Genomic DNA, 25,057 nt, shown 5'->3' on the forward strand with positions numbered 1-25,057 from the left:
GTATAAAAATATATTTCAACAGTGCTGAGGTTAGAATATTTTTTGCTGCCTGCACATAAAAGGAAAATAGGTTAAGTGGTGTTTTGTTCTCTTTGTTGAAAGCTTAAGAATATAAACATTCCTGTTCTTGATGTTAGTAGTTCGCATTCTTGAAGGCCAATTGCTTTCATTTCTCTTCTGCGCTAGTGAGAGACTATGGAAAATTCCAGGTGATCCAGTAAATAAGCAGGAGCTAAAAGGCCAGATTCTCATCCCCCCGTACCATCCCTTTGGCTATGCCTACACTTCAGGCTGGAGTTGTAATTCCCAAACCCTTGCTAGCTCTGAACCAGCTAGCGCGCTAAAAATATAGAGTATAGCCCTTACCGAGCAAGTGGTGGTGGGAGGGGCTAGCCAGCCTGAATATGTACTGTGACAGACCCAGACCAGTGGGGTCCAGGAGTCTGATAGAAGGCAAATATCCTGGCCACTGGATGAACAATTTTCTGTTCCCTAAATGACCAAGGGCTGCCCTAGAGCAATCAGGAATCTGCTAGAACCAATTGAGACAGGCAAGCTGATTAAGACACCTGGAGCCAATTAAGAACTTACTAGAATCAATTATGGCAGGCAGGCTAATTAGTACACCTGGTTTAAAAAGGCCCTCCCATCAGTTGGGGGGGGGGTGCAAGGAGTGCTGCTGGAGGACTGAGGAGTACAAGTGTGATCAGGCTTCAAGAGGAAGATCCTGTGGTGAGGATAAAGAAGGTGCAGTGGGGAGGCCACAGGGAAGTAGCACAGGGAGTTGTAGCTGTAGCTGTCACACAGCTGATTCAGGAGACATTGTAGACAGCTGCTATCCACAGGGCCGAAGGCTGGAACCTGGTGTACCCATGGGTTCCCCCCATCCCTCCAACTCCTGATTGGTCACAGGAGGAGTTGACCTGGTCTGTGAGAAGCAACAGAGACTGTGGGGACTGTTCTCTATTTCCCCCATGCTAGCCAGTGATGAGGTTAGCTGAGTGAATGGCAGGTTTGAGCCTCTAGCAGAAGTGGCCAAACTCAGGGCTGCTGAGAACCTCTGAGGAAAGCAAATCCACCAAAAAGCGCAGGACCCACCAAGTCAGAGGAAGAACTTTGTCACAGTACCTAGTGACTTGGATGGGTTCGTATTTGGGGCAGCTACCCTCTGCTGCTGCTCAGACTGCTGCAGCTACATTTCTATTTTTAGTGCATTTGTTCAAACAGAAGGAGGGTAGGAAATCACCCCTCCACCTGGAAGTGTAGATGTACACTTTGGCACAGCTTGAGTGATGCAAAGGGGCTGGATTCTGGCCACAGCTCCCTAGCATTGCCACTGACTTATTGGGTTATATCGGACAACTTACTTACCTCCTCTATTTTTTCCCTTTGTAAAATTAACATAAGATCACCAACCTGCCTCAGAAAAACAAGCAATGAATTACTGTAAACATCCCTTGAGATCTTCAGATGAGGGCTTAATCCTGGTAGGTACCAAGTAACTCCTGAGGGGGGTGGAGTATTCCAAAATCCCATTGAGGTCTCAGAAAAACAAGGGCAGTGGGAACAAGGCACTTAGCTCCTGCAGGAGGTTCTGGGCACTTTGCTGGATCAAGCCCTACCAGTGTAAATTCTTTATTATTATTAAGTAGCTGCTCTAACCACTAGACCATGAGCACCATTAAGCCACATGCCTGGTAAAGCATAGAGACAGTGAATGAGGCTGACTCTTCTTTAATGCACCCTTTTCTGTTATATTAATATGATTTTCAGTACAAACTGTTCTGAACATTTCTCACTCAGAGTATTTTAAAGTCTACAGTCTACATAGCTCCAGTGTCCTGAATGGAACTACGCCAACATGCACCATCTGAGGAGCTGGCCTGTCATTTTTAGACCATTTATGTGGCTGCAGCACGTGTGTGCTTCATTTGACTCGCCTGCCAAATGGTGCAGGGAGCACGTGGATTTGCCTGTGTTCAGACGCACACATCACAGTCTTGTCAAGTGCAAGCATTTCTGTGGAGAATTCACATTTGTATCACAGTAATTGTATGAATTTGACACTGACTCTGATTCCCTCAGCTGTGTGATAGGGATGCCCTTTCCCTTTCCCTGACTTATGCAAGGCTCTCCCACTCGGTCTGTCCTGTTCAACTGCTCTGCTGTAAATATCAGAATGGAGAGCCGCATTCGTCAAAGAAGGGAATAAAGATGCTGTTTCACCCACGCATTTTAGAGACTGACTCACTGGTATTCAGGTATGCAGACAGCCTGCATATGCTTCCAGGTCACATGCATATGTGACATTTAGAAGAGTTAGGTGACCTGAAGTGAGATTATCTATTGGATCTAAACTAGCTGTAGAAAACGGACTTGGAAGCTTTAATCTATCCTAGTTAACCTTCAGCAGTAAAAAAGAGGATGAGTGCATGGCTGTGCATGGGGCAGGTATGCAAGAAGTGCTAAGAACGCTGTCAGAACTGAAGGGGTTGTAAAGCTCTTTACAAACTGCACATTTGCTTTGATGACACTTCACTGTCGCAGAGACTACATCTGCACCGGGTGAGTCCCAGCTCTCAGACATACTCACTCTGGCTCTCATTGAGCTAGCATGCGAAAAATAGCCGTGTAGCTCCAGTGGCACAGGCTAGCCGTCCTGAATACACACTCATGCGGTCCAGGAGGGTTTGTACTTGGGGTGACTAGCGGTTGCAGCCTCTCGCTGTTGCTCATGCTACTGCGGCCTCACTACTATTTTTAACACAAGAGCTCATTGAGAGCTACGGTGAGTGCGTCTATGAGAGCTGGGAATCATGCCCCTAGTTCCAAGTGTAGCTGTAGCCAGAGAGATGTAAAGTGTCTTTCATACAGTAATGTATGTGTTATTTTTTATATATTAACAGTTGGCTTCAACTGAGGCATTGGAGATTTGTTCTTTTGAATCTGGAGATATTGTGTGTTCTCTATTAAGCTGCACCTTTCTGATTTTCCCCTCACCTCCCAAATTCTAAAAGTAGCCAACATGTGAGGTACCAAGTGATACTACATTATTGCAGCAATGTTTTCCTTTAAAAATTCCACTAGGTGGTATTTAAATTTCTATTCAGGTTGGAGGTTATTTTAATTTCCCATCAGCTAAAAAGTAGAGGCTCCAGATTCATTTCAGTCTATGAGAATACACTTCACTTGCTGAACATAGCTTGAGGCCTGTTACTCAGAGATTACTGAGAGCTACAGGCTTATTTTTTTACAAACTCTTATTGTGTACAACAAAGATAATATCATCCACCCTAATTTTTCTGTTTATTCACTAGAAAATTAATATGAAACCAAGCCCATTCAAACCCAAGTACTCATTGTGTGTTTTAGTTTGATCACAGCTAAGATCTGAAGTTATATAGCTATAGATATGTTCAACATTGTTAAAAAGGTGAAATGATTGTTACTTTTTACAATTAAATAATAACTTCAAATTGCAATATTGCAATTTACTAAAATGTAGCAACATATTGTCTTACGGTTCAAAATAAACCATCCTGACAAAACCACAGTAGAGGTAGCCTACCAAATTTGATTTACCAACAGCCTGTCAATGTGAACTACATTGTTCTTAGCAGGGCCAGAATATTTTCACTTAAAGCTCTTTAATATTTCACTACTTGATTATATGACTTGCAATTAGTCACAAGTCTGCCTTAGGTTGTCTCAGGCAATGTCCACCAGAACATTTGAGCAGCTCTGCTTACTTGGTAAATGGTTTTTTGACTCCTTCTAAACACATAGGAAACATGACTTTTATCATGGTTTTCTGGTCTTACTTCTAGTTCTTCCTTATTTGTCTCGTAACATATATTTAATCCAGTCACATCATGCAGACCAAAAGAAAATGCTGCAGTATAAGCCTGTACATGCAAAGGTGGTATCCTCCCATTTAGCATTAATAAGTTTCCCTTGTAACTTATCCACACATGAATGGTACTAGACAATTGATATTACTTTTAGGGGTAAGTCCAGCACACACCACACGTGTGTAATTGCATATGTTCCACTAGTGTTTCCTATGTTATGGCTAGCAGGATACCAACTATGATATTATCATGTTTCCTTGTAGGGTGACCAGATGTCCGAGTTTACAGTCACGATTTTTGGGTCTTTTTCTTAAATAGGCTCCTATTACCCCCTAGCCCCATCCCGATTTTTCACACTTGCTGTCTGGTCACCCTATTTCCTCGTGCTGCCCTCTCTGTCTGTTTTAGACCACAGGTGGATACACTCTTAGGCTGTAAGCTTTTTAGAGTAGGAGCTTTTTGTTATATGTTTGTACAGAGCCTTGCTGTGACAGGGTATACCACGTCCTTTGAGCCCTCGCGGTTCTCTCACATCCCACCCCAGAAAAGAAGCAGTAAAGGTGGGTCCTCCAGGCCTGCCTAGAAAGACTGCAGCAAAGCAGCCAATCAGAGCACAGCAGGCTCAGCTAAAAGGTGCTGCAGGGCATGGGTTGAGCTAGTCAGTTGTTGGCTGGGACCAGAAGGGTGCAGAAGGACTAGAAGGCTGTGAAACTCCACAGATAAAGAGGCTTGGGAGAGACAGTACTCAGGCAGGGATAGGACTGGGAAGCTCTCCAAGTGCAGATGCCTGAGAGAAGACCCTGAGAAATCAGGAGAGAGAGTGAGAGACTCTCCAAGAAAGGAAGCCTTGGAAAGACCCTGCTCAAATAGGGAATGCACAGAGAGCTCAAGAAGGTGATGGGACAGAGTAGGAAGCAGCCCAGGGTAGGCAGCAGCAGCAGCAACAGCAACAATTAAAGGGAGGCAGTATGTGGCTGCTGTTTATAGGGTCCCTGGGTTGGGACCCAGAGTAGTGGGCAGGCCCAGGTCCCCCCACTGGCCTAAGTGGCCTAAACCTCAAGAAGGGGCTAAGACTCAATAATAAAAGCCCAAGAAAGTGGCTAGAATTTAAACAGGCCCAGAGATGGGGATGAAGATCCTGGAGAAGGCCAACCATTTGTTGGCCTTTGTTACCCCAGAAGAGGTTCCTTCATGTGTTTTGACCATGTGTGAATTAACCAGAGGGCTAAGCCCCTGAAGACCCACCTGACGAGGGCAACAGCTGACAAAGGGCACCAGGAAAAGGAGTGAGTGCACCCTTTCACACTTGCACAATAGGGTCCTGGCCTCTAAGACTGGCTGCAATATAAATAATAAAACCTGAATAAATACTAGCACCCCAAAAGGTAGCTCTATCATTCAGATTACACAGATGGCATAGTTGGGATGCTATCAAATCAGCTGATATGTATTCGACTTCTTTATGGTCAAGGATTAGGCTTGCCAAGATTATTGTATTAAATGTAATAAAGCTCATTTAAATTTGTCATGTAAAAGAAATGATCATTCTATCTCTAGACTCTACAAACTATGTGTGTTTGTGCTTGCATGCCGATCATCTGAATAGTCGTTGCAACATATTTTGTTCAATGGCTGAGGACAAAAAGCCTCCTCCAGGAAACGTTATGATCTTGATAGCAGCAAAGAGTCCTGTGGCACCTTATAGACTAACAGACGTATTGGAGCATGAACTTTCGTGGGTGAATACCCACTTCCGAAAGCTCATGCTCCAATACGTCTGTTAGTCTATAAGGTGCCACAGGACTCTTTGCTGCTTTTACAGATCCAGACTAACACGGCTACCCCTCTGATATATGATCTTGATGTTTCATTAACTGAATCCCTTGCTGCAGGTATAGCATAATGACTACCGTTAATTTCTTGGCGGAACCTTCCTCCGCCATGTAGCCCCAGTAACTTCTCTGGAAAACACAACCAGGCTAGCTCGATCCTTTTTTGCCATTGGCAAGAAACTACAGTGCTTAGTATTGGGTAGAAAGTTAACCTAGATAATTCTTCCTCTGGCTTTCATTATTCTATTTGAGTTTTCAGTAAGGGAGATTTATGTTAGATATTAGTAAAAATGTCTAACCATATGACAGATAAGCAAGAGAAGAGGTTACCAAGGGAGGTGGTAGAATTCCCCCATCACGGGAGGTTTATAAGAACAGTTAGACAAATACCTGTCAGGGATGGTCTAGGTTTACTTGGTCCTGCCTCAGTGCAGGGGCTGGACTAGATGACTGCTTGGGGTCCCATCCAGCCCTACATTTCTATTATTCTATGACCTATACAGAGAGTAGTGATAACAATGCAATACCATCTCAGTCAGTCTCAGTTACCTCCTCTCCACCCTGAGAACACAGCGTCACACTGTGAGGGGCTGTGATCCTGTGTCCCAGGTCGCAACTCCCAGAGTGGAGAGCGGGGCCTAACGCCTGGGACACAGGAGATGCCACTGCCCAGGGTGAGGGGAGGGTGGGCTCACTCTCCAAACCCCATCCCAGGCCTCCCCTCCTCACCGGGAATTTTTCAGGAATTTCATTTCATCTCCCTGGAGGCAGGACCTGCCCTCCCCTCCCCCAGGGATGATAAAATGAAATAAAACAAAAATTTTAAAAAAAAAGGCATAGGACTCTGCTTATAACTTTGTCAAACTAAAGGCATTTGGGCTTACGTTTTCCAGGCTGGGTGTCTGATGTTGGCCTTAGATTGAAGCTTTTGGAAAATTTCAGCCCAAATGGTTTAGCCATATCTGAAAATGAGGCTATGGAATAACATGTTGTTTTTCATGGTGTCAGATATACTGGTGATATTTTCTTTGAAAAGCTCCAGCATCCCCGTGCTTTGGAACTGGGACTTGAAATTTGATAGGGGAGTGGCTTTTACATCACAGATGTTCCTTTCGCTGACCTGTTGGTTGGGGGGCACGGAGAAGGGTTGGTGCCCAAGCCCAGCAGTACTGCCTACTGGTTATATTCTGTGCTGTGAGACTGGGACTGGAGGCTGGCAGAGGGAGAATGGCACTGGGAGTTGAGGGAAAGGCAGACTGAGAGCCAGCGGGAGACTGGTACTGGGAACCAGGGCAGCAATAGTAAAGGGAGACTGCAAGCCAGTAGCTATGGGTGAGACTGAGATTGGATGAGGAGCCAGGTAGGAAACTGGGACTAGCTGGGCAAGGAGACCAGAGGGTGAGGGGAAGGAGGTGAGTACCTGATCACATAAGACCTCTGTCTCATTCAGTACACAGGATGGCCCTGCTCTGGGGACGAATCAGAGTTGTATAGTAAAAGAGACTGTTCTCTGAAGGAGCCCTGCTTCATTTGTTGCGGAAGTTGGAAGGTGTGCAGTGAATGAGGCAGGAAGAAAAAGGATGGGCTCATGGTTAAGGAGGTTGAATACTGCCCTGGAGAACTGGATTCGTTCCCTGCCTCTGCCACAGAGTTCTGATGTGATGCTCCTTTTCTGGATGCCTGGCTTGAGACTCTGGGTCTGACTTGCAGAAGTGCTGAGCTCTCCCAGCTGCAACTGGGAGCTATGGTTTGAACATGCTGTAATGCTAAGTAAAGAATCAGGTCTTCAGCATTTCAAATTGGGCACCAAAAATTGGTGGATACTTTTGACTTTAACTTCTCTGTGCCTCAGTTCCCATCTGTTAAATGGGACTAATAGCCACTTACCTCACATGGGTGTTGTGAAAATACATTTATTTTTGTTGGTGATACTGTAGTCGGATACAAAATGAGGAGCTCCACAGAAAAGCCCATGAGGAAATTATAATTCTGTCTTCAGCTCATTAAAAAGAAAACAAAATATTTAATTATTTAGTGCACAAGATAGCTATTGATCACTTAATTGAGGCCAGAGTCCTCTGGAAAAAAATAGTATGTAATTGTGTAATTGAAAACTGTACCATAATGCATGTACACAGGCAGGCTGAATTAAGATTGCACAGGCAACCTTAATTCTGGCATGACCTAAATTTGCTGTGCATATAAAAAGTCTTACAAGTAATTCTTACCAGCTCCAGTAAAAGAATGCATATCACTACAGCAGTGATAGCCAATGGTGTAGCGCAAAATAGAAAATTAATACCATATCTCTGATTCCAGGATATGCGCATTCTGTTCATTTACTTTCAATCCACCCTTCCCTTCTTTCAAAGGCCCGTTTCCATCTAGTTGTAGTCTCGTCTTTCTGGAAGTTAGATATTAAGTGATAGAACATGAGCATTACTGAGATAACCTGGGACTTTACCAAAGTATATTTAATTAGCTGAATTTGTTAATTAATTATAGAGAGGAAAAGTTCATAAAATAGTGGGAAATATGCATATCCGTATCTTATTCAGCTATGAATGTTTGTGGTCTGTTTAAAATTCAGTGCCATGAGATTCCTGGGAAATAGAACAAAGTAAACATCTCCACTTGTGAATTTTGCAAGTAGTTGGAGATTGTGTAAAAATCCAAAGGATGGCATTTTCCAGAGAATGTTTTGCATTGCAGTGAGTGATAATGCAGCATATGGGAAATTGTTCTTTCTTGATCAAATAGTCATGCTAATCTTGTCAATGTGTAAATGAAAGATGCGCCTGCTGCATTCTGGATCTTGACACTTCTCTAATTTCACCTTAGACACTCTTGCTTTAGGGCTGCAGAGTGCATAAAGGGGAATTAGCTACACATGTACAGGATAAAGCAAGCTAGTAAACTACACTGATATTACTTATTTAAAGCAAAAATACAAGCATGTACTTTTTTCCTGAGTCGAAGTGATTGAGAATCCTGTATAATTTCCTGTATAGAGTCATGCAAATATAATCTATAATGACTTAAAATGTAAGGATACTAGTGGCTGACTTTGGTATCCTGTCATGTAGCAAATGAGAAACTGCTGCTTGCATTTAACATATGTCACTGTTAGTAACATTCTGTTGGAAACCTGTTTTCTAAGCAGAATAATTATCCTTATTTGAATAGAATAAATTACAAGTAATCCAGGCAGATTTCATTGCATGTAGAACAGGTACAGTCACTGGTAGAAAACTCATGAATACCATTACCAGAACAGTCCCTCCACAGTGAGTAAATGACATAAACGAGACCAAGGAAATACAATGTATTGAATTTCTCCAACAATAAAATTTCATTTCCAAAAATAGAATATGCCTTAAACAATCTTCATTATGTACATTCCATAGAAAACAAGCTGTGGGTATCACATTTAATCATAATATTTAAATATCTGTTTGATCATACTCAATTTCTGTGCAATATTAATACAGTGGAAAAATATATAGGAGACAGTATTTTATATTACCTTCTAAGGGCCTGATTCTTTAATTTGGCTCGTGAGCTGCTGCTCGGCCCCCGCTGCGGCATGTCGCAGCGGGGGCGGCCGGGCGCTGCAGCGCTGCCTGCGGCCCGGTCCCCGGTTCGCTCGCTCTCCGCGTGCAGCTCCGCGCGGCGCGCCCGCGGGGGTCGGCTCCCGCCGTCCGCCGCCGGGCTCCGCAGGCATGCGGCCTCAGCGAGCGAATGCTCCCTCCTCCCATGGATGCAGAGCTGGGAGGAGGGACCCGAGGACCGGGGGGGGGCGGCGGCAGCGCGCGGGCGCTGCGGGGGCAGCCTACTTTGTAGAGCCGCCCCTGCTTCTAAGGGCCTGATTCTTTATCCTTTGTTCAGGTGAGTAGTCGCATCAAAATTGATGGGACTATTTGCTTCAATAAGGGTTGCAGGATTGGGTTTTAAGACCCACAATTCCAGGAAAGCACTTAAGTGTGTGCTTAATTTTAAGATGTGCTTAAGAGCTTTCCTGAACAGAGGTGCTTTCCTGAATCAGGGTCAATTTAAGGATCTTTTTACCTCACATTTCTGTCACCAAGTTCTGTACAATGTAAAAGCATTGCATAAATATCTGAACAACAGTGCATTTTACATTTTTAGGCAAAAGAAAATACTGTGGCTCTACAGCAAAGGAGGAATTTAGGATGAACTCCTCTTCAAAGAGTAAAGATTTTCACCTTACTTTAACTCTTTATTTTACAGAATTTCAAACCCATCCATTAACCAATCATTAATATGTAAAAGTAAAGCATGGAATAGATGAACTTTTACTAAGCCTGCAATCTGCGCTTTCATAAAAACATTTTATCCATGAAACTGTTATGTCAATATTATCTATTTTCAACAGCAAGAGAAAAAATTCAACTAGTAAGAACATCTTTCCCCCTGGAAAATGGTTTATTTGTTGTTTTGTTTTGTTTTGTTTTTACTCAAACCTTGAGTTACATTATTCTCTGCTCATAAAATCAAACTTATTCCTGAATATGTTCACCGCTTTCTGTTTTGTGCTAGGTTATGTCACCAGTACTTTTTACATTATGCAAAATAGACAACAAGAAAGGGATATAAATGTACAAAGAGGACATTTTTATGGAGTCTCTTGTATTTAGGAAGTTCATAATCTTCGTACAAATATATAAAATATTTCAATAATCTGCACTCGTTATATTTCATTCTGTTTCTCTTTTCAGATCTGCAAGATAAAAACAGACAAGAAATGTATCATTTAACATTGTATTCGTGGACGTTTTTTGAGAAATCATGAAAGTTCATGTAAGTTCTTAATGAAAATATATTCTTAGCATCTGCAATTTGCCTTGCACATTGTGTAGTCATTTACACCAGTGCAGAGTGGAATGAATACCAAGTGGGTGTAAAATACCATCATTTTTATGTGGTACTTTCCTCTACCCACAGTTCACATATCTCTAATGAAGCTGTGGATGTCCTCATGATTCTTCTAAATGTCTTATCCTTTAATGAATCTGTCTAAGGTCTTGGCCACTATGGCATCCTGTGGCAATGAGATCCACAGGATAAATAATAAATATGCATTGCATAAATATAAAAAACACCACAGTATTTCCTTTCATCCGTTGAAAATGTATTGCCTTTCAATTTCATTGAATGTCCCCTTGTTGTTTAACTATGAGAAAAAGTAAATGGGAGCATCTAATTTTCCTTCTCTATACAACTCATTAGTTTGTAAACAATTATCATATCCCTCTTATTCATTGCCTCTCTAGACAGTCCCAGCCTTTTCAAGTCTCTCTTCATATGGAAGTTTCTCTTTGCCTCTATTTTTGCCACTTCTCTCTACACCCCTTTTATTTCTGCTGTATCTCTTTTGAATGACAGCACTGAACACATTATTGCAGGGGAGAGCAATATTTTCTGCCCTATTTTTGTACATCCTAACAGTTTGATTTTGGGGCTGCTGCTGGCACCCAAGGTTTTTTGCCTGAATAGTTACAGTTAATGTATAACCTTGCATAGGGTCTAATCCTGTTCTCTTTGAAGTTAAGTTACCATTGATTTCAATCGTACAGATCAGGTCAATCATGAGGAAATACCAGATTTGAAATGCAGGAAATTTGCTTTCTTGGGATATTTGTTTAATCAGTAAAATTTTAAGTATTTTCAGGATACCTGTATTTGGTGTAAACTCTATTGCACTCAATAAACTTTTACTAAACTTCTCAGAAAATTAAACAGTCATAGCACCAAGAAAAATGACCATGGTTTATAGCTCACAATATTTTACATAAATATTGATTTTTGTTGCTCTTCCTAAGATGTGGGGGCCTTATCAATCGGCGCAAAAATGGAAGACAGACTGGGCCCAATCAGTTTACAGCAGAGGCAAATAAGAGAGGACATAGGAAATAATCCCACATGACTAATCCTGATGGCTTGGAGAAATTAATTAAGAAATGGTGAAAATGAATTAGTTGTCTAAAAGAATGAGGTAAAAAAAATTCACAGAATGTTTCAAACACTGTTGATCTCTTATAATAATCAAAGCAGCCTGATCACATCTCAGTTTGGCTTTGTATGTTTATCAGCTGCCTGTCACTTAATTTCAGCCTGAATTTCCTTCAGGTTATCTCACAGACAAATGGCTTTCGTTGGACATCTTTTCAAATTCTGGTCTCCCTTTCACCAGTATTAATGTGAAGGAACTCGACTGAAGTTGGTAGAACTACACCAGATTTACACCGGTCTGTGCCCAGAATTTGGCCACTCAGGTATTACATAGCCCCAGAAAGACACTGTTGGTATGAGAGCTCTGACTACTCAAATCCCTTGCACCTGCAAGCTGTTATATTCATAAAATGACAAAAATAAAATCAACGTTTTAAAAGTCTGCTTGATGGACTCCCAGCACATAAACACACATGCCTTCCAATCTGGGTAATTACATTCTGCCCACATATAGTCTCCCTGAAGTTTCAGTTCCCTGCTGTGTGACTGTTGCTGAATGCGAAGAGGTGTGGTTGCTTTTCAGCCATAGGTGAATGGAAATACTTCTGGTGACATTTGCTCAAACCCTACCCTCAGATATGTATGCAGGGCTCTTACTGACATCGGTGCAAGCCAGGCTGTGTACACTTAATAGCATAATTTGGTTCTTAATTTGTAAATTATTTTGTGATCCTTCAAACTGAAAGATGCCAGTGTAAGATATGGTTTTATATAAATAAAGAATGAGCGGCTGCTTTAACTAGAGTTCCTTTGTTTAATGGGCTTGAGTCAGATTTTTAACTTCACTTTAGCACAATAAACATCTTAGTCAGTAATATTGTATTTCCAGAAAGGGGTATCTCCATTGACAGCACAACTACAAAGGAGCCATTATGATGTCAATGCAAGTCAGAAAGCTCCCCTGTCTTCCATCTCCTAATCTTCCCTTAACTCTCTCTTACACCAGTTTGAGCCTCACTTATTTCCTCACTTCTACTCAATTACATAAGCATGGCCAGTCCCAGTCCCAGCTTCCGGCAATCAGAGGTTTAGGGACACCCAGAGCATGGGGTTATGTCCCTGACCATCTTGGCTAATAGCCATTGATGGATCTATCCTCCATGAGCTTCTCATTCTTCTTTGATCTCAGTTATGCTTTTTGGCCTTCACAACATCCCCTGGCAATGAGTTCCACAGGTTGACTGCACATTGTGTGAGGAAGTATTCCCTTTTGTTTTAAACCTGCTGCCTATTAATTTCATTGGGTGACCCCTGCTGCTTATGGAATGTGAAGGGGTAAATAATACTACTTCTTCACTTTCTCCATACCTTTTATGATTTTATAGCCCTCTATCATCTCTCCCCTCCTCTCCAGTTGTCTCTTTTCTAAGATGAACAGTTCCAGGGTTTTTTAATCTCTCCTCATGTGGAAGCTGTTCCATACCCCTAATCATTTCTGTTGCCCTTCTCTGTACTTTATCCAATTCTAATAATCTTTTTTGAGATGGGGTGACCAGAACTGCACGCAATTCTCAAAGTGTGGGCATACCATGGATTTATATAGTGGCATCATGATATTTTCTGCCTTCTTGTCTATCCATTTCCTATTGGTTCCTAACATTCTGTTAGCCTTTTTGATTGCTGCTGCACATTGTGGATAGTTCTCTGAAAACATCTGCTCAATGACGCCAAGGTCTTTTTCTTGAGTGGTAGCAGCTAATTTAGACCCAATCATCAGGTATCTATATCATTTTATATTCCTCCAAATATCTACTATTCTCTGTGTGTAAGCTGAGCTCTGTTGATACTGATGGGAGTTTGTAAAGTAAAACTACATGCTGCTATATACAGTATTAATATGCTACTGATATCCAAGCGGTTTGACTGCTTGGGTCACCTCAGTCACTTGCTCAGTTCCTCCACCCACTCCTAGGACCTTCCCCTTACTATAACTCTGCCCCTTGCTTATAAATCCAGTCCTTTGACTCTCATATCCCCAATGAAATCAATAGCATATGCCAGGCAAAGTTAAAAGCTTTAAATTTATTCATATTATTTTTTGAGACTTATTGTGTTAGATACTTTATAAGCAGACAGTGAGAGAGAATCTCTGCCCTCAAGTGCTTATTAGTCTAAATAGACAAGACAAATAAAAATTTGGGAGGGGAAACAGAGGCACAAATAGGTGAAGTGAGTGGTCCAATACTACAAAACCAGTCAGTGGCAGAGTCAGAACTCCTGACTCCCAATCCAGTGCTCCATCCACTAGACCACACTGTTTCCCCTACTGCATCATGCCAACCATCTATATGCTTTGCAGGAGTTTTTCTTTCTTTTTTTTTCTGAACATTTTAAATTCTTTGAACTGTATTCCCCAGTCCACCAAGTTCACTTTGCACCACTTATGAAATACAAAGTGAGCCTAGCTCAGCCAAAACCTCCAAGTCGAGGATTCCCCTTGTGTAGGTGGAGTGGAGAATCAAGCTCTTCATGTTTTAATTTGGTGAATTGCTGTGACGGTTATGTGCAATGCTTCATAAATTAACAAACACTAATAATATTACTGTCACAGTTCAGGGCAACTGCACCTGCATTCCCCCTCTGTGGTCCAGCAAGGGCTCCCACTCTAGGCTCACAGCTCCTTAGCCATAACCTCTCCTGACCATGCATCTCTCCCTCCTGACCAGGGTTTTTCGAAGATGCACAGTACCCTGCCTACACTGTGAGTTCCTAGGAAGCCAGACTGCCTGAGCTTTCTCTCTGGAACAGGTTAATTGCCCATAGTTATAAGTTATCACACAGCTCTTTCTAAGCAAGTACGTTTATTCTTAAGGTGAAAGCATTACAGAGAACTTACACAATTGCTAATAAGCTTATCAGAGCTCACCTCAGCTCCCACAAAGCCTCTGGCCTGTGTCAGCCCTTCCAACCTTCCACAAGGATTGCCTACTGCTGCCTTGGACAATAGGTCCTTCAGTTTGCTGGATCAGAAAGAAGGGCCTGAGTCAATTTAAACTCAGGCTGTTTATCCAAAAGTCCTGTCTTTCTCTGTTGGTCTCTGGAGAATCCAGTTTGAACCAGTGTATACAAGTCTCTCCAGGTGATGGTAGCTCTCTGGAGGCATTACAACCTGAGTAAATTTGTCTAATCACCCAGCACTGTTCTTAGTTCCTAGAGGGCTGTGGTCACCTTCCCCCATGGTATTATAAACAACCCCTGGCCCACATAAATGTAATATAGTAAGATCTCCCAAAGATATTGCATGAAATTGCCATATTTGTTACAATTACCTTCCTCTCCAATGCTCTCCCAGCTCTCTAGAATTGCTGCTAATTGCCAAATGAGTTTCCTTGCTTACCGACCCCTCTTTTAGCTCCCTGCGGGTTCCAATCTGCTCTGAACTCTCTCTGTGCTGCTCCAATTTGCTGTCTCTCAGGTCCCAAATGCAGTCTATTTTTAGACTACAAACTCCTACAGAGATCAATGGGAGTGTTGAACTCAAAACTAGGATACTAGATGGTACATTAATAATTTTCATACTTACACTCCCCTGGTTATTTTTTAGCTGCTGTAGCCTTTCTACCAGTATCTTTTGTGCCACTCAAATCATCTCTTACCTTTCATCATGCTACTCTGATCATTTTAAAATAAATCAATGGGATTTAAACACATGCGTAAAGTTAAGTGCATGCTTAAGCACTGTCCTGATTAGGGATGGTCTTAAGCATGTGCTTAAATGCTTTCCTGAATTATGGATTTCATGTCCCTTCCTACCCCCAAGACCCTCTACTTTATCATTCTAAAATTCACAAGACTCTTGGCAGCCCAATCCTACTCCCAGTGAAGTGAATAAGGTTTTTTTTTTTTTTTTGGCCATTGATTTCAATGGGAACAAGAGTGAGAACTGTCATTTACTAATCTTGTAACAAATTCAATGATGGGCATTTGAAAATAGGAAGCGATCTAATCTGGGTAAGACCGAACATCGATGAAAATTTACAAAATACACTGGAATAACATTGCTGACCTGCAAATGCTCAGGAGATTTTTTTTTTCCAAACATAAATCTCTCCTGTATCTTTCCCCCACCCCTCCAAAATACCAGGATATTGACTAACTGGCAATGGATTAAAAATTACATTCTAAAATGCTGCAGCAATGATTCCAAACTGTCAATATATTCTGCTATTTTACTAAACTGTACGTGACTAAAATATTTGAGAGAAGGAATTTTTTAAAAAGGGAAGTAAATCTGTGTTTGGGCTGAAATCTTGTATGTTGCATTGCAGGATGTTGTGGGATGAAATGGCCAAGTTTAATGCTAAAAACATGGAGTAATCCTTTCTAATGGTTAGACGGCGGGCACTATAATATAGAGGTATGTATGTGTGACCCACTTGTATAGTTAAAGACTGTATCCTAATGCATATGTGTTAGGGGGTTGCATGATCAATCTCTATCCATGCCCCTCCTAGCCTTTGAGTGCTTGACTCTGCCACTTTAATGATGCAACTTTTTACATGTGACATTATCTTTGCCAAAAAAAAGGTGCATATTATTAGCACCAAATATCTACCTAATAGAAAACAAGCAATTGTTCTGCGAGCCCAAAGATGCAGTAAATGCCTTCCACTCAACAAGCTTCCAAACTGGAGACCACATGATGTTTACTTCTCACCAGGACCCATTTATAGACATGTTACTCACCACTGCCACAGTTACACATGCATAGATAAAAGAGAAGAAAAAGTACTGCATCTTTTTATACAATTTGGAATAAAGATTTACCTTTCCATTTAGCATTATAATTTGACCAGGTGCCCATATAACAACTCCCTTATACACTATAATCAATAGAAAACATCCAGCATATTTCCCATGTGCTATATGCTGACAACATGCAAATTCAGCAAACTATTAAAGAGAAATCATTGCAGTTATTGGAAAACATCAGTAAATGGGCAGGGACAAGGGTGAGAATTTTAAAAGTGGGAAAAAGGAGCAAATTACAACAGGAAAGGTTTCCTTTAGAGATGTCAGAAGCCACAGAAAAGACTTTTGTCCTCAGAGCTTTTAAATGATAGCTGGGCACTGAAAACAAATAAGCATCCTGGGAATGAAAGATATTAAATTCAGTAAAGTAAGACGGGGACAGAGTTCATAAGTCTGAAGCAGAATTGGTATGATGTTCCAAACACACAGAACTAAAGAAGGAAAACATGCAAAAAATAAATTCAGGGCCATATCCTTAGTTGGCAGCTTACTCTAGGGAATTGGTGCAGTGAAAGGAAAATTTGGATGATCCATTAGCATACCCTAATTTTGCCATTTAGCAGGCAAGAGACTTACCCTTCCTGAGAAGGTAACTTGAAGTTTTAATGGCTCTGTCTTAATTAGTTGCCTTATCATGTTGCCCTTACTTCCTTTCAACTGGCACCATCTGTTGAGATCACCTTCTCCTTTGCATCCGATTTAATATTTATATTGTATGTGGGATATCTGGACTGGAAGTCACCAAAGATGGAAGAGACAGTAGGAGGTCAAATGTGTTCCAGTCATACACATTAGCACTGAGAACAGGATTAGAGGGAGAAGTTCTCTAATATCCATGCTTATGTTGGGTGAGGGTTGAGTTAGCAAAGGGAGATTGGCTCTTTTACTTTCCATTAACTAAAGTTAATTGCCAAAAAATGTAAAAATGAAAGATTTTTTTTAAATAATTTTTCACTTCACCCAGTGGGGAAAAAAAGGTAGGCGGTGGGGATGACCACTAAAAGCAAATAAGAGCAGTGACATTTTTCTTCACAAGGTTTAAAAAAAAGTAAAAAAAAATAATTTTGAAATTTCATCAAAAAACAAACTATGTAGACAAAAATGACATTTTTCCACAAAAAAAGTCTTGAAACCATGTTTGCTGACAATAACATTTTGACCATCTTTATTATTAAACAGCTTTAACATCTCTATCCTTGCTTTCCTTCCTGTTATTGTTCAAGTTAAATTGCAGCTCCGTGTAGTGATGATAACAGTGGGAATGAAGGTAAATTTTGACTTTTTTGCAGTATTGTAGCTTAGTAGGAAGTGCACAAGCAAGCGCTGATAGTTTTTGTAGCAGAATATCTAGCGAACAGAAATAGACCTTCAGACTGCTGGGCAAAGTGTGGCATAAAACCATTTCACCTGATGCACTGCTCCTGTTATTTCTTGCTGGGACACCACAGTCGTCATTTCTGCTGCCACATTTCTTGCCGGGCTGCTGTTTGCCCCAATGCAGAATTAACAATTGCTCCTGCAGAAGAGTGACAATTTAGCATGGTGGCCGCTGAGGGCTGTTTCAGACAATATGTGAAGGGTAAATTTCAAGGCAATTGTCAACTGTGGCATTGTGTTGACCTATGGCCAGCATGAGAGTTTAAAAGGTAATAAAAAAAGAACAGATAGGGGTATGTGTTTGCATCTGTTTGGAGGACTTTTGATCAAAATGCAGTATTATTAGTTTCTGAGTGGTTGCTAGGCTACCCTCCTTTATATTTGGAGACTGCAGGGGCACACCAATTGATTTGTGCAAGCAAGTTATGTGGACATTAATCAGCATCAACAAAGAAATAAATGAACACATTAGAGGTGAGAATTTTATTCGGGGTGGGCAGGTGTATTCATCTTAATTCAGTTTTTAAATCAGTTGAAATAACACAACAGCAATTCTTTTTTCAGATGAAAAAATCATTTTACTTTCAGAATTGAAATGGCCAGGTTTTATGTAAGCTCTGATAATAATTCAGTAGAAGCCAATTACTTCTCCAAGGCTCTTAAACAATTAAATGTACTTCTTACTCAGATAAATCAGCACACGTGATCAGCTGTCATCAAATCAGTCATGTGACAATGGTAAAGAATTATAGTTTTGAAGAAACTGTCCCTATGCCCTCAGATTCTCTCTTTCACATCAAATGCTTTGCTGTAAAAACAATCTTTACCAAGAATCGATATTCAACTACAGTTTGTCCAGATGAGCCATCAGCTTCACTCTTCTTCCAGCTGTGTTTGCTTTCTGCTGTTCAGGAGAATTTCATCCAGCTGGCTCAGTTTGTTTATCAAATCCTAAGGGCGCTGAAGGTTTAGAACTCTTCTCAACCGGGTTTGGAACCAGCAGAACGTGTCTGGTTCTTCTGGGTTCAATACCTTGATCACTCTTAATTATGGAGGCTATTGGGGTATAGCTATAGTCAATGACATATTTTATCTCATCTATTTTTATCAGTATTAGATCTCTTAGTTTAAGTTTGGATAAACTGGATTCTGATGATTAAAGAAGAAAAACTGAGTCCTCTTAGATTTGGCATGTTTCCACTCTGTATCATTTGAGTGAGAATTTTAAGCACCAGGGGATTTTTTTTAACCTTTAAGGTTTACAACATTGCAACATTTTTTGAGGCCTTGCTGTTTCCTTCTGTCCAACTACAATATGAATGCCACAGATAATCAGACACGCTATGGAGAATTCTTCCCATTACATGTAAGTCATAGGCCGAACATAGGATTCCTGAGGTAAACATGTTCTATGAGCTTGGATACGATTTATAGTTGTACTCTTGCTAGTGGCCATTTGAATTGGTTCTGGTTTTTGTGGTGACACTGGCAACCCATTCCAAACTACACACACGTGTGCTTCAGTAACAGCAGAGCCAGTTGAAAAGTTTCAAATTTCAAAAATTTCCAATAAAAAAAGACTATTTTCACAAAAATAGTAATGAAAAAGGGCTCCATTTTTTGATCCTCTCTCATCCTGAGTTCTGGGGTTTGTAGTACGGCCCAAGCCTAAAGCTATCAAGACCATGCAAATGTCTTGTTAACTTCTTGCAAGCCCATATGTCCACCAAACAGTCTTTCTCTGTTTGGGCATAGCTGGGCTTAAGTCTGAAAACTGTCTGGAATTGTAGGCTACAGACTTCCAGGTATCTCCTTGTAAACAAAGCAGCACTCTCCAAGACCCCAGCTTTTGGCATCTGTTGAAATAGCTGCAGACTTAGAAACATCAAAATATGCCAGTACTGGGGGTGGGAGCAACAGATTATTTATAGCCTCAAAAGTACATTCTGTGCTTCATTTCACATCCACAGAGAGTCTGTTTTAAGCAGTTGATAAAGAACTTGGACTTTTGAGGACAGACTAGGTATAATTTTCTCCAGACTAGTAATCATATAGAGGAACTACATCAGTTCTGGGATATTTTTAGATAGCAGCACTTTAACTACAGCTCTGACTTTTCCTGGAGCTGCCCTCAACTCCCTCTTCACCAATTACATGCCCTAAGACCTGTAGTTCAGTTTGCTGTAGCATGCTTTTCCCTATTTAATTCCTGTGCAGCACCCACAATTGCTTTCACAACTGATTTCAGTTTTTCATTATGTTTTCCCTCTGAATCCCCATCAACAAAATGTCATCTGTGTAAACAGGCCTTGTAGAATCCCATTTAATTTCCTTTGCAAGGTTTCTAGGGAAATTTGTGATGTCGAACAAGAAGCAAGGAAAGCAATATCTTCCAAATACACAGTGAAAGTTGTCATCATCACACCGTCAAGATGGAGTGGAGCCTGCCAAGATCCACTAGCTGCATCTACTGAGGAGAATACTGTTGCACAAGTTAAGCCGGAGAGTATAGCTATTCTGCTAGGAAGCATATATCTTTCTGTCCTTATTGCTTCACTCTTTAGGCCGATACAGATACACATATATAACAAGCACCACAGAGGGGGGAAAACTCTCCCTCAGTTCAGTGAGGCACTTTTAAATTATTCTCAGCCATCCTATCTTGCCTTTGCTTTGGGAGGCAGTAGGATGGGCACTCCACAAGGATGGCCCTGATGGGTCAGACCAAAGGTCCATCTAGCCCAATATCCTGTCTTCTGACAGTGGCCAGTGCCAGGTGTCCCAGAGAGAGTGAATAAAACAGGTGATTCATCCTCTGTCAAGTGATCCATCCCCTGTTGCTCATTCCCAGCTTCTGGCAAAGAGAGGCTAGGGGAACAATTCCTGCCCATCCTGGCAAATAGCCATTGATGGACCTGTCCTCCATGAATTTATCTAGTTCTTTTTTGAACCCTGTTATGGTCTTGACCTTCACAACATCCTCTGGCAAGGAGTTCCACAGGTTGACTGTGCGTTATGTGAAGAAATACTTCCTTTTATTTGTTTTAAATCTGATGCCTATTAATTTCATTTGGTGACCCCTGGTTCTTGTGTTATAAGTAGTAAACAACACTTTCTCTACACCTGTCATGATTTTATAGGCCTGAATCATATCTCCCTTTAGCCATCTCTTTTCCAAGCTGAAATGTCCCAGTCTTATTAATCTCTCCAGCCTGTTCTGAATGCTTAGAACAGAGCCTCTCTAACAGGATCTAACAGGTGATCTTTCCAGTCATACTAGTGGACACAAATAGTCTATTAATAAAGTTACATGAAAATTTAAGTGATTCAAAGTAGTAAAGAAGTCACAAGACATTGTAGTTGATTAAGAAATTTCCAAGGACAGAATAGCTCTAGCTCTTCATTACCCATAATTAGTGTCATAGACAACTTGTACAAGGTAGGTTGCAGTGCTGCTAATAGCGGGTCAGGCTTCTGTATCAGATATGGACTGACCACAAAGCTTCCTCCTCAGAGAAATATACACCAGAGGTCTGGGTTCACTATAAGATGCTTTAACACGCTGTCAGGTCTGGCTAAGGTTCGCTTAAATAAGGTATGTTGCATGCAGCGCCACCTCGTGGCTGAACCGTATAATACAATTTACCATTTCATTACAGTTAGCCTCTCAGATGATCCGAGATAAATCCTATATAGGCAATAGAAGCTCAGGAATCATTTTGCAGCAGCAGTAAGGAAGTCAAGGCATAGGGCGAAGCACTAATTGCCTCCTGAGATGTGCGGAGCATTATCAACTCCCATTAACTTCAGTAAGAGTCAGAAGTGATTGTTGAATTTTAGGATCAGACCTTCAGTGAAAATCAACCATTGGAAAGGAGCCAGCAGCTGGGCTTTGGGGCACCGTTGGACAGAATGATATTGTCAGCACCCAGTATTAAAATAAAAGAAATTCAGTGCCATGTTTTTTATTTTTAAAAAGTAAAGACACACACACACAGTGTCCTGGGTTGGACACAATTAAAACTATAACTGATCATTAGTACAGTACAAAATAGACAACTGTAAAAATGAAATGCTAAAAAGCCAAAGAAAGCGGCATCATTTTTTAAATGGGTGAAGAAGAATCTTCTATGGGGGCTGACAGTGATTAAGACACTGGCTCTGTGACTCATTGCTTCCATGTGGGATCCACCCACCCACAGCCAGTTGCAAGACTGGGGTCTAAACTAGGAAATATCTCTGAAAAAGAAGTATTTTCAATATATTTGTATACGTCGGGAGTGATGGGTTGAAGGTGAATGTCCAAGTTCCATGCCACATGGATCATCCCAGCAAAAGCTTGGTTGCCCACCAGCTGACGGCATGATGGGAAACATCTAAAGGGAAGGTGCCATCAGAGCATAGGCCGGGGTAGGCAACCTATGGCACACGTGCCGAAGCTGGCATGCGAGCTGATTTTCAGTGGCACTCACACTGCCCGGGTCCTGGCCACTGGTCCAGGGGACTCTGCATTTTAATTTAATTTTAAATGAAGCATCTTAAACATTTTAAAAACTTCATTTACTTTACATACAACAATAGTTTAGTTATATATTATAGACTTATAGAACGAGACCTTCTAAAAACGTTAAAATGTATTACCGGCACACGAAACCTTAAATTAGAATGTCTAAATGAAGACTCGGCACACCACTTCTGAAAGGGTGCCGACCCCTGGCATAGGCACCTACCAGGATGAGGATCAAGAAGAGGCATGGTCACTGAAAGTACAATATGTGACCTGTGTTACACTCAGCCTCATTATCGTAGGGTCAAACCTAAAGTCCTTGAGTAGGATTTTTCAAAAACGACTAGTTCCCCAATGTTTGTGTGTCCCTTCTGAGACATCCAATTTTCAGATAGCGCTGAGCATCTGTCTGCTGAAAATCAGGCCCCTTTAAATGTGTCTCAAGTTGGGCACCCAGTAACTGAGGCACCCAAAATCACTAGATACTTTTGGAAACCTTATTCCCTACTCTCACACAAGTCCCATCGACTGAGTAAGGACTTCAGGCTTTGGACTTGTTTTGCATACAGGACCAAGATTTGCATAGAAGAACAAGCTATGGCTTAGTCAGGTATAATGTGCTAAAATCAGCCTGTGATCCTCTACTCTGGAACAAATAAACACCAGTGTGTTGACTGTATATTAAAAAAAATTATAACCCTGTAAATGTCATCGCCTTTAGCTGTTATGATTACAAAACAACAGGGTGAGGGGAAAAGAGAAACATTTTAACAATCTTGAGGGGCTAAGAGCTCTATGCCAACCTCATTCAGTCATGGTCTTGATGCTGCCTAATGATTAATGGCATTTCCAGCACAACAGGAAATACAAATTATCACATTTCTTTTTTTTAAAGACTCAAGGGTGAAGGTCTAGTCAGAAAATAAAATGATTAGTTAAGAGTTAATGCAAATAATACTTTGCACCTCTATAGGGTCTTCTATCAGAAGATATCAAAGTACTTTAAATATACTAATGAAATACTCTTTTAACATTACTTTGAGGTAGGTAACATATTTATCCCTATGTTACAGATAAGGAAAGTGAGACATGGAGAAGATAAATGTCATGCCCAGGATTCAGGCAAAGCCAGGACTAGTACTAGGTATGATCAAAACATTTCCATCTCAACATTTTTGGACATAAAATTAGAATTTTGACAAAACCAAACATTCTCCTTGCAAGAGTCTGCTGCCCTTAAAAAAAATTGATATTTTTGTCAGGAAAATTAAAACCTCAAAATGTTTGGGGTTTCAGCCAAAAACTGACCATTTTAGACTGTGTGGTCTTCTTTCACTGCCAAAAGTAAACATTTTCTGCTGAAATTTTGACAAAAATGTGGTGGTTTTTTTCATTTTTGTTGAAATTTTCACCATTTTCCAAGTCAAACCCAAATTCCTTTTGAGTCTTCCGGAAGGACTGATTCTGCAAAGACTTGGCACATGAGTAACTTTATGCGTGCAAATAGTTTCACTGAAATCAATGGAATTACTCATATGTATCAAATTCTTCAGATGAGTAAGTCTTTGCAAGACAGAGCTCTCAACCACAAGATCAGACTGTCCCTGCCATAAAACTAATAATTGGATTTAGTAAACTATGAATAAAACTTTTATTTTTAAAGTAAGCCACGTTAATAAGCCAAGGAAAATTTGAAGCATGAGGCTTATTTTAGATTTCAACCATGTTCATATTTCATTTGGTTCTGGCATATGGCTCTCCAATGAAACAGGAATCCATTCTTTTAAATTATGCACAAAACTTTCTTGTGAAATCTGAATGAAACATGTTAGAAGCAAAACACCACTGGAATGATTCTCTAATTTCACATGGATGGTGATGTCTAGTGTTATTGTCATACTGCCAGTCACATGATGCCCCAATCTACTGGCATGTTCTCCAGGGTGAAGTTACAAGGAAGACAGTGCTGCCTCTGTTTAAGATTGGCTCATGTTCTCAAGGTTATCATCATAACTACGTAGGCTAGAAACATAATTTTTAAACAAAAGAAAAGCTATGCGTCTGGAGTACAGATCTGCAGTGGGGGTAGATTACATGGCAAAATCTGCACATACATAATTGTGGTATACATGAAGTGCTGTGGTGCTTGTTAAGTACACGTGTGCAGATTACAAGTGACACTGAGAAGCACTCTTTGCTGACTGGTAAGGTTTACAGAGCTGGTGATTTTAAAAAGAGGCTAGGAAATTAAATGCAAAAGCACTATGTTAAAACAACGTTAAGGTTATAGATTAATCCCACAAACAGCAAGTAATGTAAAAGTTAGCAAGGAAGATACAATCTAACTGTCTATGTGTATATACAAATTAAAATAGAGGGCCTGATTCTCCTCTCACCTGAACCCATAGCGTCACTGGTCAATTGTTACTTCAGATATACATTGGGGTAGGTGATAGGTGAATCACTGTCACAGTCTTTAATTATTGTGATGGGTCTCAGGATGTCCAGGAGTGTGAGTCACTTTGTTACTCCCTGCCTCCAGCGACAGGGAGTCTTTCTTGTGGCAGCCGGGTGGCAGCTACCTGATGACACTAGCCCTTCGACCACTCTCCCCTTGAAGCCTTTGTCTGTGTTATCCAGCCCCTGACATTGGCAACTGAAAGAAATTCCAAATTCTCAGTGCCCAAAGGGGCAGTGTAGCCCAA

At 41.0% G+C, this 25,057-nt stretch overlaps 1 protein-coding gene and 1 long non-coding RNA gene across 6 annotated transcripts in view; one reads left to right on the plus strand and one right to left on the minus strand.

The window, feature by feature from the left end:
* SMPX (small muscle protein X-linked) overlaps nt 1–25,057 on the minus strand; it is a 96,092-nt gene that overhangs the window by 29,572 nt on the left and 41,463 nt on the right. For 2 of the 5 annotated variants that reach the window (XM_039541027.1, XM_039541085.1), the window contains exon 5: nt 10,137–10,424. The exons of 1 other annotated variant lie outside the window; for it this stretch is intronic. The gene's annotated coding sequence lies outside the window, so the exon portion shown is untranslated. Of the gene's footprint in view, nt 1–10,136; nt 10,425–17,682; nt 17,985–22,321; nt 22,352–25,057 lie in introns of those variants that run through there. 2 more of the 5 variants (XM_039541056.1, XM_039541075.1) reach the window with 2 other exon arrangements.
* On the plus strand, nt 688–11,654 carry LOC120406355. Its single transcript, XR_005599230.1, has 3 exons — nt 688–732; nt 10,423–10,504; nt 11,527–11,654. It is a non-coding gene; the product is annotated as an uncharacterized LOC120406355 (long non-coding RNA).

This window comes from Mauremys reevesii, linkage group 1, assembly GCF_016161935.1.
Source record: "Mauremys reevesii isolate NIE-2019 linkage group 1, ASM1616193v1, whole genome shotgun sequence".
NCBI classification, from domain to species: Eukaryota; Metazoa; Chordata; order Testudines; family Geoemydidae; genus Mauremys; species Mauremys reevesii.